At 40.4% G+C, this 11,895-nt stretch overlaps 1 long non-coding RNA gene across 1 annotated transcript in view; it reads left to right on the plus strand.

The window, feature by feature from the left end:
• Positions 1–4,131: 4,131 nt before the first annotated feature.
• LOC120881483 overlaps positions 4,132–11,895 on the plus strand; it is a 10,522-nt gene continuing 2,758 nt past the window's right edge. Inside the window, exon 1 of the long non-coding RNA XR_005725315.1 lies at positions 4,132–4,203. This is a non-coding gene — a long non-coding RNA (uncharacterized LOC120881483). The remainder of the gene's footprint in view (positions 4,204–11,895) is intronic.

Consider the following 11,895-nt stretch of genomic DNA (forward strand, 5'->3'; position numbering starts at 1 on the left):
TTTTGTATTGGTGATTAGGTGACTTACAATATTGTGAACTGAAAGTCGCTCAGTCGTGTCCAACTCTGCGAGCCCATGGACTATACAATCCATGGAATTCTCCAGGCCAGAATACTTGAGTGGGTAGCCTTTCCCCTCTCCAGGGGATCATCCCAACCCAGGGATCGAACTCAGGTCTCCCACATTGTGGGTGGATTCTTTACCAACTGAGCCACTAGGAAAGCCCAAGAATACTGGAGTGGGTAGCCTATCCCTTCTTCAGTGGATCTTCTCGACCCAGGAATTAAACTGTGGTCTCCTGCATTGCAGGCGGATTCTTTACCAACTGAGCTATCAGGGAAACCCTACAATATTGTAGTATGTAGCTTTTTTTTTTTTTTTTTTAGGTATAGAGCAACATGATTCACTTACACATAGATGTGTACATGTCCTTTTTCTGGTTCTCTTCCCATATAGTTTATTATACAGTACTGAGTAGGGGTCCTCATCCTATACTGGGTTCTTCTTGATTATTTTTTAAAGAGTAGTATGTATATGTTCATCTATACCTGTTCATTTCAAAAATCTGATTTTCTCCTCAATTACTCTTTGGAGGGTGGTTCTGCAAGCTTTTATGGTAGGTCTATCTTCATCTCTTAAATGCAGTTTCTTATTCCTCTCTGTATTGACTCTTATCATTTACATGGCACTAGAAGGCAATGGCACCCCACTCCAATACTTTTGCCTGGAGAATCCCGTGGACGGGGGAGCCTGGTGGTGGGCTGCAGTCCATGGGGTCACTGGGAGTCGGACACCACTGAGCGACTTCACTTTCACTTTTCTCTTTCATGCATTGGAGAAGGAAATGGCAACCCACTCCAGTATTCTTGCCTGGAGAACCCCAGGGACGGGGGAGCCACAGAGTCGGACACGACTGAAGCGACTTAGCAGCAGCAGTAGCAGCAGCAACACCATAACAGTGTTCCATTTTCTCCATGCCTTTTCCACTATTTATTCTTCATAGATATTTCATGATAGCCTTTCACACTGGTGCAGCGTGATCCTTCGTTGTGGTTTTGATTTCATGTCTATCATAGTTTATGACATTCAGCAAGTTTTTATGGGCTATTTTTTAAAACACGGTGAGTAGAATTTACTATAAAAGTTTCTTTTTCATAGTGTGCTCAGGTTTTTAAAAAAATTATTTTCTATTTGTTTCCCCTGAAAAAATTTTAAATACAGGTATCATTTAGAGCCCAGTATTCCCTGTGAATACAAAGTGTCCATGAGCAATAGTTATAGAGTTGCTATTTAGAGCATGGCCACAGTATTGCAGGAATTCTTCTATCCCTAGACTTACTACTCCCATGGACGGAGGAGCCTGGTAGGCTGCAGTCCATGGGGTCGCTAGGAGTCGGACATGACTGAGCGACTTCACTTTCACTCTTCACTTTCATGCATTGGAAAAGGAAATGGCAACCCACTCCAGTGTTCTTGCCTGGAGAATCCCAGGGACGGGGCGCCTGGTGGGCTGCCGTCTCTGGGGTCGCACAGAGTCGGACATGACTGGAGCAACTTAGCAGCAGCAGCAACCAGAGTCTTAGGGTTAGTCCTAGTTCCTGGTTGTAAATTAGAGTGGAATGTGAGAGTAGAAGCCACCAAAAGCTTGTGTCTCTTTAGTAATTGTTTTATTTTGAATTAATTTGTACTTTTTATTGGAGTAAATTCTACTTACAGTGTTGTGTTTCCTCTAGAAGTACAGAATCTTGTTCACTTGTACCCATGCAGGTATCTATTCATATCTGGCTTTTTCACATATAGATTATTACAGATTGGTTAGTACCCACCCTTGGTAACATACGTCCATGCTGACTATGTATTTTATATGTATCATTGGTGTAAGTTAATCCCAACCTCCTATTATAACCCTTCCATTCACCATTACCCTTTGGTAATTATAAGTTTTTTCCCCTAAGACTATGTGGTTATCTCAAATGTAATTGAAATTTGTATACTACAAAGCTACAGTCATTAAGACAATATGATACTGGCACAAAACCAGAAATATAAACCAATGGAACAAGATAAGAAAGCCCAGAGAGAAATACATGCACCTATGGGCACCATATATTTGACAAAAGAGGCAAGGATATAAAATGCAGAAAAGGCAGCATCTTCAATAAGTGGTGCTGGAAAAACTGGACAGCTACATGTAAAAGAATGAAATCAAAACACCTCATAACACCATATACAAAAAAAATCAAAATGGATTAAAGGCTTATTAATAAATGTAAGGCCAGAAACTATAAAACTCTTAGAGGAAAACATAGGCAGTACACTCCTTGATATAAATCACAGCAAGATCCTCTATGACCCATTTCCTAGGGTAATGGAAATAAAAGCAAAAATAAATAAATGGGACCTAATTAAACTTGAAAGCTTATGCACAGAAAAGGAAACAATAAAGAAGATTAAAAACAGCCCTCAGAATGGGAGAAAATAATGGCCAATGAAACAACTGGCAAAGTATTTATCTCCAAAATATACAAGCAGCTCATATGGCTCAAGATCAGGAAAACAAACAATCCCATCAAAAAATGGGCAGAAGACCTAGACAGACATTTCTTCATAGAAGAAACATAGGTGGCTAATAAATACATGAAAAGATGCTCAACATTGCTCATTATTAGAGAAATTCAAATCAAAACTACAATGAGTTTGTAGTGTGTATATTCTTACCTCACACCGGTCAGAATGGCCATCATCAAAAATTTTACAAACAACAAATGCTGAAGAAGGTGTGGAGAAAAGGTGACTCTCTTACACTGTTGGTGGGAATGCAAATTGATACAGCCACTATGGGGGACAGTATGGAGATTCCTCAAAACACTAGAACTAAAACTACCATATGACCCAACAATCCCACTACTGGGCAAATACCCTGAGGAAACCATAATTGAAAAAAGACACATGTACCCCAATGTTCAGTGCAGCACTATTTACAATAGCTAGGATATGGAAGCAACTTAGATATCCATCAACAGATGAATGGATAAAGAAACTGTGGAACATATATACAATGGAATTTTACTCAACCATAAAAAGGAACACATTTGAGTCAGTTCTAATGAGGTGGATGAACCTAAAGCCTATTGTAAGAGTGAAGTAAGTCAGAAAGACAAATATTTAATATTAACACGTGTATGGAATCTATAAAGATGGCACTGACAGACCTACTTGCAACAGCAATGGACACACAGACACAGAACAGACTTGTGGACACAGGGTGGGGAAGGAGAGGGTGAGATATATGGAGAGAGTAACATGGAAATATATACATTACCATATGTAAAATAGATAGGCAGTGGGAATTTTCTGTATGACATAGGGAGCTCAAACCTGATGCTCTGTGACAACCTAAAGGGGTAGGATGGGGTGAGAGGTGGGAGAGAGTTTCAAGATGGAGGGGACATATATATATATATATATATATATATATATATATATATATATACCTATGGCTGATTCATGTTGCTGTCTGGCAGAAACCAATGCAATATTGCAAAGCAGTTATGCTCCAATTAAAAATAAATTAATTAAAATGTAAAAAAGAATGCTAATAGTTTAGCCAGTCCAATATAAGTTAACATGTTTTTACTGATATTTATATCATTGTCTATTTAAATGATTTAAAATTTTTTCACCTAAAAATGATCGTACCAGGAATAACAGTAAGCTAATAAAAAGTACCAAACTATCCCCAAATTTTCATGCTTTAAGTAGAAATAAACTGAACTTTGAGAGATTGCTTTTTGGTTCCAAAGATCATATTTTACTTAATAGTAAACATAATAAAGATTATTTACATAACATGTTAAACTTACCCTGTGTTAGGTATTTGTGTGGGCCAGTCAGTGGTGGGTAGTGAAGACATTGAATATTTTCTCCCTGTCTGCCTGTAAGTATAATTGAAAAACTAAGGTTTTAAATAAGATGAATTGAGAAGACTTCTTGGAATGGAGAGAATTTGAATCAAGCCTTGAAGAACAGGTAGGACTTTAAAATATGGACATAGTTGGGAGACAGTATGCCAGGGAGAGAGAAAATCCATGCTTGGTTGTCTGAAATAACCCAATATTTTTCTTGTTTCAGGTTCAAGTTTTGAAACTGCTTTTGAATTTGTCTGAAAATCCAGCCATGACAGATGGACTTCTTGGTACCCCAGTAAGTTCTTGCATATTTGTTTTGTCTATACAGATACATGGATTTGTCAGACAGATCTGGAAGGAAAGATTTATCCCAAAATATTAACAGGAATTATCTCTGAGCAATATTAGAAGTGGTTTTTCCTTCTTTTTTGTGTCTTTTTGCCTATATGAATTACCTAAATTTTCTGTAATGAACATATTTTACTTTTGAAAACCAGTTTGAAAAAGTCTCCTTGTAATAATAAATTATAATTTTTGTGTCTCTGTTCAATTGGGGGTACTTATATCATCACATCTTCTATACTTGACCTCTTTATGTTCAATATATCTTAGTATCCACTGAAATGCTAGTATTTATGTGCCTGATGTCGGGCTGAGTGTCAAGATAAACCAGTGAGTATAGCATGACGTCGTGCTTGTCCTCATGAACTTACAGTCCAGGGAGAAAACACAAAAAAATGGAAGAAATGAGCAAGATCATTAAAAGCTGTGGTATTTTCAAGGGAATATAAGTTGTCTTGTTGTAGAATGCCCTGTAGAAGAAGGACGCTGTCATATTCATCTGCTCAGCCCTCTGCCTGGCACACTGTGTGTGCTGTTAGCAATTTGTGAATTAATAAGTTTCTATGATGACTATATAGAATTAATGAGTTTCTATGATAACTATATGATGGATCTTAATGAGAAAAAATGACTGCATTCTTTGTTTGTTCAGTCACTCAGTTGTGTTTGACTCTTTGCGACCCCATGAACAGCAGCATGCCAGGCTTCCCTGTCCTATCTCCCAGAGCTTGCTCAAACTCATGTCCATTGAGTCGGTGATGCCATCCAACCATCTCATTCTCTGTCATCCCCTTCTTTTTGGCCTTCAATCTTTCCCAGCATCAGGGTCTTTTCCAATGAGTTGGCTCATCACATCAGGCCAAGGAAATAGTATTGTTTAGCTAAAACTCAAAACCTCTTGTTTCCATTAGTTTCTTACACTGTTTCAGAATATAATGAACTGCCTCAACAAAAAAAGACCATTTAGCTATTTAGCCAACTTTCATGGAAGGTTCACTGTTTTACCTGTTGTATGTAGAAGAATGTGCCCAGAAAATAAGAGCTTTAGTTTATCACCATGATGCAAAAGTGAAGGAAAAGGTAGCAGTGATACCAACATTCTAATTGATAATATTTTTCCAAAGAGTAATGCAGTCTAGAAGGAATACACATAAATTTTGCATTTTCACCTTGTTTACAAAGGGGTTCTTTTGACTGCTGAATTTAAACAGTAAATATCGTTTACTAGTAAATACCTTTCATCATTAACACAGCTACAACTTGCCATGGTCTTCTGATTTATTTTGGACCATTTTAGTGAATGGTCAATAAAGCTCAAATGAGTATAAGAGGTTGTTCTGAAACCATTTTGTTTTTATTTTGCTTTAGCTAAGCTACTCCAGTTATTTTCTTTTCACAGAGTGACAGTGACCTTTTTATGTGTAAGCTACCCTTTCACTGTTGAAAATGAATTGCAGTTACTCATTTGGTACAACAACAGTATGTTTCATAACTGCCCTAGGAAGGACCTTGTTCTTTTGGTAGTAATAAGATCTTGTACTCCCAACCCCACCTGCCACTCTGCTTTCAGGTCTGTTCTGATCATTAGAACCTATTTTAGTCATGAAAACTTTAAACTGTTAGGATATTTCCTAATGTATCCTGTTTCCAAATACTCACCCACCCCTGTTTAATGTGTATAACATTCTGTGTGTGTTAGTCACTCAGTCATGTCTGACTCTTTTGTGACCTTATGGACTGTAACCCATCAGGCTCCTCTGTCCTTGGAATTCTCCAGGCAAGAATACTGGAGTGGGTTGCCATTTCTTTCTGCAGGGGATCTTCCCAACCCAGGGATTGAACCCACACTGTAGGCAGGTTCTTTACCAAGTATGAGTTACCAGGGAAGCCCTATACTGGGGTCAATCAAATCCATCCAAAGGCAATTGGTTAAATCAGTTCAGTTCAGTTCATTTCAGTCACTCAGTCATGTCCGACTCTTTGCAACCCCATGAATCGCAGCACGCCAGGCCTCCCTGTCCATCACCAACTCCCGGAGTTCACTCAGATTCACGTCCATCGAGTCAGTGATGCCATCCAGACATCTCATCCTCTATCGTCCCCTTCTACTCCTGCCCCCAATCCCTCCCAGCATCAGAGTCTTTTCCAATGGGTCAACTCTTCGCATGAGGTGGCCAAAGTACTGGAGCTTCAGCTTTAGCATCATTCCTTCCAAAGAAATCCCAGGGCTGATCTCCTTCAGAATGGACTGGTTGGATCTCCTTGCAGTCCAGGGGACTCTCAAGAGCCTTCTCCAACACCACAGTTCAAAACCATCAATTCTTCGGTGCTCAGCTTTCTTCACAGTCCAAATCTCATATCCATACATGACCACAGGGAAAACCATAGCGTTGACTAGATGGACCTTAGTCGGCAAAGTAATGTCTCTGCTTTTGAATATGCTATCTAGGTTGGTCATAACTTTTCTTCCAAGGCATAAGCATATTTTAATTTCATGGCTGCAATCACCATCTGCAGTGATTTTGGAGCCCACCAAAATAAAGTCTGACACTGTTTCCACTGTTTCCCCATCTATTTCCCATGAAGTGATGGGACCAGATGCCATGATCTTCATTTTCTGAATGTTGAGCTTTAAGCCAACTTTTTCAGTCTCCTCTTTCACTTTCATCAAGAGGCTTTTTAGCTCCTCTTCACTTTCTGCCATAAGGGTGGTGTCATCTGCATATCTGAGGTTATTGATACTTCTCCCAGCAATCTTGATTCCAGCTTGTGTTTCTTCCAGTCCAGCATTTCTCATGATGTACTCTGCATATAAGTTAAATAAGCAGGGTGACAATATACAGCCTTGATGTACTCCTTTTCCTATTTGGAACCAGTCTGTTGTTCCATGTCCAGTTCTAACTGTTGCTTCCTGACCTGCATACAGATTTCTCAAGAGGCAGGTCAGGTGGTCTGGTATTCCCATCTCTCTCAGAATTTTCCACAGTTTATCGTGATCCACACAGGCTTTGGCATAGTCAATAAAGCAGAAGTAGATGTTTTTCTGGAACTCTCTTGCTTTTTCCATGATCCAGTGGATGTTGGCAATTTGATCTCTGGTTCCTCTGCCTTTTCTAAAACCAGCTTGAACATCTGGAAGGTCACGGTTCATGTATTGCTGAAGCCTGGCTTGGAGAATTTTGAGCATTACTTTACTAGCATGTGAGATGAGTGCAATTGTGTGGTAGTTTGAGGATTTTTTGGCAGTGCCTTTCTTTGGGATTGGAATGAAAACGGACCTTTTCCAGTCCTGTGGCCACTGCTGAGTTTTCCAAATTTGCTGGCATATTGAGTGCAGCACTTTCACAGCATCATCTTTCAGGATTTGAAATAGTTCAACTGGAATTCCATCACCTCCACTAGCTTTGTTCGTAGTGATGCTTTCTAAGGCCTACTTGACTTCATATTCCAGGATGTCTGGCTCTAAATGAGTGATCACACCATCGTGATTATCTGGGTCATGAAGATCTTTTTTGTTTATTTCTTCTGTGTATTCTTGCCACCTCTTCTTAATATCTTCTGCTTCTGTTAGGTCCATACCATTTCTGTCCTTTATTGAGCCCATCTTTGCATGAAATGTTCCCTTGATATCTCTAATTTTCTTGAAGAGATCTCTAGTCTTTCCCACAGTTATCTAGTCTTTAAAAATATTGTATCCAAGTACTGCATTTTGGACTCTTTTGTTGACTATAATGGCTACTCCATTTCTTCTAAGGGATTCTTGCCCATAGTAGTAGATGCAATGGTCATCTAATTAAATTTACCCATTCCAGTCAATTTAGTTAGCTGATTCCTAAAATGTCAATGTTCACTCTTGCCATCTCCTGTTTGACCACTTTCAATTTTCCTTGATTCATGGACCTAACATTCCAGGTTCCTATGCAATATTACTCTTCACAGCATCGGACTTTACTTCCATCACCAGTCACATCCACAACTGGGTGTTGTTGCATTGGCTCCACCTCTTCATTCTTTCTGGAGTTACTTCTCCACTGATGTCCAGCAGCATATTGGGCACCTACCAACCCGGGGAGTTCATCTTTCAGTGTCCTATCTTTTTAACCTTTTTATACTGTTTATGGGGTTCTCAAGGCAAAAATACTGAAGTAGTTTTCCATTCCCTTTTCCAGTGGACCATGTTTTGTCAGAACTCTCCACCATGACCTGTCTGTCTTGGGTGGCCCTACATGGCATGGCTCATAGTTTCATTGAGTTAGACAAGGCTGTGGTCCATGTGATCAGATTGGTTAGCTTTCTATGGTTGTGGTTTACATTCTGTCTGCCCTCTGATGGAGAAGGATAAGAGGCTTATGGAAGCTTCCTGATGGGAGAGTCAGTTCAGTTCAGTTCAGTCACTCAGTCGTGTCTGACTCTTTGCGACCCCATGAATTGCAGCCCTCAATCCCTCCCAGCATCAGAGTCTTTTCCAATGAGTCAACTCTTCTCATGAGGTGGCCAAAGTACTGGAGTTTCAGCTTTAGCATCATTCCTTCCAAAGAAATCCCGTCTTGTTCTGATGGACTGGACCATGCTCAGTAAATCTTTAATCCAATTTTCTGTTGATAGGTGGAGCTGTGTTCCCTCCCTGTTGTTTGACCTGAGGCCAAACTATGGTGGAGGTAATGAAGATAATGGTGACCTCCTTCAAAAGATCCTATGCCCCTACTGCTGCACTCAGTGATGCTGACCCTGCACCAGGCCTCCGCCAACCCACGCCTCTGCCAGAGACTCCTGGACACTCCCTGGCAAGTCTGGGTCAGTCTCTTGTGGGGTCACTGCTCCTTTCTCCTGGGTCCTGGTGCACACAAGGTTTTGTTTGTGCCCTCCAAGAATCTGTTTCCCCGTTCCTGTGTAAGTTCTGGCAGCTCTATGGTGGGGTTAATGGCTACCTCCTCCAAGAGGGCTTATCTCATACCCAGGTCTACTGCACCCAGAGCCCCTGCCCCTGCAGCAGTCCACTGCTGACCCGTATCTCTGCAGGAGACACTCAAACACAGTTCTGGCTCAGTCTCTGTGGGGTCTCTGGGTCCTGGTACAGAGAGGTTTGTTTGAGCCCTCTGAGCATTTCTGCTGGGTATGGGGTTTGATTCTAAATGTGATTTCACCCCTCCTACAGTCTTGCTGGGGCTTCTCCTTTGGCCTTGGACATGGGGTATCTTTTTTTGGTGGGATCCAACATTCTTCTGTTGACGGTTGTTCAGCAGCAAGTTGTAATTATGGAGTTCTTGCAGGAGAAGATGAGCACATGTCCTTCTACTCTGTCATCTTGGAGATGCAATCTCAAAAACAACAGAATGATCTCTGTTTGTTTCCAAGGCAAACCATTCAATATCACAGTAATCCAAGTCTATGCCCCAACCAGTAATGCTGAAGAAGCTGAAGTTCAACGGTTCTATGAAGACCTACAAGACCTTCTAGAACTAACACCCAAAAAGGATATCCTTTTCATTATAGGGGACTGGAATGCAAAAGTAGGAAGTCAAGAAACTCCCAGAGTAACAGGCAAATTTGGCCTTGGAGTACAAAGTGAAGCAGGTCAAACACTAACAGAGTTTTGCCAAGAGAACACACTGGTCATAGCAAAAACCCTCTTCCAATAACATAAGAGAAGACTCTACACATGGACATCATGATATGGTCAATACTGAAATCATATTGATTATATTCTTTACAGCCAAAGATGGAAAAGCTCTATACAGTCAGCAAAAACAAGACTGGAAGCTAACTCTCAGATCACAAACTCCTTATTGCCAAATTCAGGTGTAAATTGAGGAAAGTAGGGAAAACCACTAGACCATTCAGGTATGACTTAAATCAAATCCCTTACGATTTTACAGTGGAAGTGACAAATAGATCCAAGGAATTAGATCTGATGGACAGAGTGCCTGAAGAACTATGGATGGAGGCTTGTGACATTGTACAGGAGGCAGTGATCAAGGCCATCCCCAAGAAAAAGAAATGCAAAAAGGCAAAATGATGGTCCAAGGAGGCCTTACAAAAAGCTGAGAAAAGAAAAGACATGAAAGGTAAAGGAGAAAAGGAAAGATATACCCATTTGAATGCAGACTTCCAAAGAATAGTAAGGAGAGATAAGAAAACCTTCTTCAGTGATTAATCCAATGAAATAGAGGAAAACAGTAGAAAGGGAAAGACTAGAGATCTCTTCAAGAAAATTGGAGATACCGAGGGAACATTTCATACAAAGATGGGCACAATAAAGGACAGAAATGGTATGGAGCTAACAGAAGCAGAAGATATTGAGAAGATATGGGAAGAATACACAGAAGTATACAAAAAAGATCTTCATGACCCAGATAACCACGATCGTGTGATCACTCACCTAGAGCCAGACATTTGGAATGAGAAGTCCAGTGGGCCTTAGAAAGCATCACTATGAACAAAGCTAGTGGAGGTGATGAAATTCCAGTTGAGCTAGTTCAAATCCTGAAAGATGATGCTGTGAAAGTGCTGCACTCAATATGCCAGCAAATTTGGAAAACTCAACAGTGGCCACAAGACTGGAAAAGGTCCGTTTTCATTCCAATCCCAAAGAAAGGGAATGCCAAAGAATGTTAAAACTATGAAAGAATTGCACTCATCTCACATGCTAGTAAAGTAATGCTCAAAATTCTCCAAGCCAGGCTTCAACAATACGTGAACTGTGAAATTCCAGATGTTCAAACTGGATTTAGGAAAGGCAGAGGAACCAGAGATCAAATTGCCAACATCTGTTGAATTATTGAAAAAGCAAGAGAGTTCCAGAAAAACATCTACTTCTGCTTTATTGACTATGCCAAAGCCTTTGACTGTATGGATCAACACACACAGTGGAAAATTTTGAAGGGATGGGAATACCAGACCACCTGACCTGCCTCTTGAGAAACATGTATGCAGGTCAGGAAGGAACAGTTAGAACTGGACATGGAACAACAGAATCTTCTCCAACACCACAGTTCAAAAGCATCAATTCTTAGGTGCTCAGCTTTCTTCACAGTCCAACTCTCACATCCATACATGACCACTGGAAAAACCATAGCCTAGGCTAGACGGAACTTTGTGGACAAAGTAATGTCTCTGCTTTTGAATATGCTATCTAGGTTGGTCATAACTTCTCTTCCAAGGAGTAAGCATCTTTTAATTTCATGGCTGCAATCACCATCTGCAGTGATTTTGGAGCCCCCCGAAATAAAGTCTGACACTGTTTCCACTGTTTCCCCATCTATTTTCCATGAAGTGATGGGACTAGATGCCATGGTCTTAGTTTTCTGAATGTTGAGCTTTAAGCCAACTTTTTCAGTCTCCTCTTTCACTTTCTTCAAGAGGCTTTTTAGTTCCTCTTCACTTTCTGTCATAAGGGTGGTGTCATAAGCATATCTGAGGTTATTGATATTTCTCCTGGCAATCTTGATTCCAGCCTGTTCTTCTTCCAGCCCAGTGTTTCTCATGATGTACTCTGCATATAAGTTAAATAAGCAGGGTGACAATATACAGCCTTGATGTACTCTGTTTCCTATTTGGAACCAGTCTGTTGTTCCATGTCCAGTTCTAACTGTTGCTTCCTGACCTGCATACAGGTTTCTCAGGATGCAGGTCAGGTGGCCTTGTA

The sequence above is a fragment of the Oryx dammah genome, unplaced genomic scaffold (assembly GCF_014754425.2).
Source record: "Oryx dammah isolate SB20612 unplaced genomic scaffold, SCBI_Odam_1.1 HiC_scaffold_23, whole genome shotgun sequence".
Classification (NCBI taxonomy): Eukaryota; Metazoa; Chordata; class Mammalia; order Artiodactyla; family Bovidae; genus Oryx; species Oryx dammah.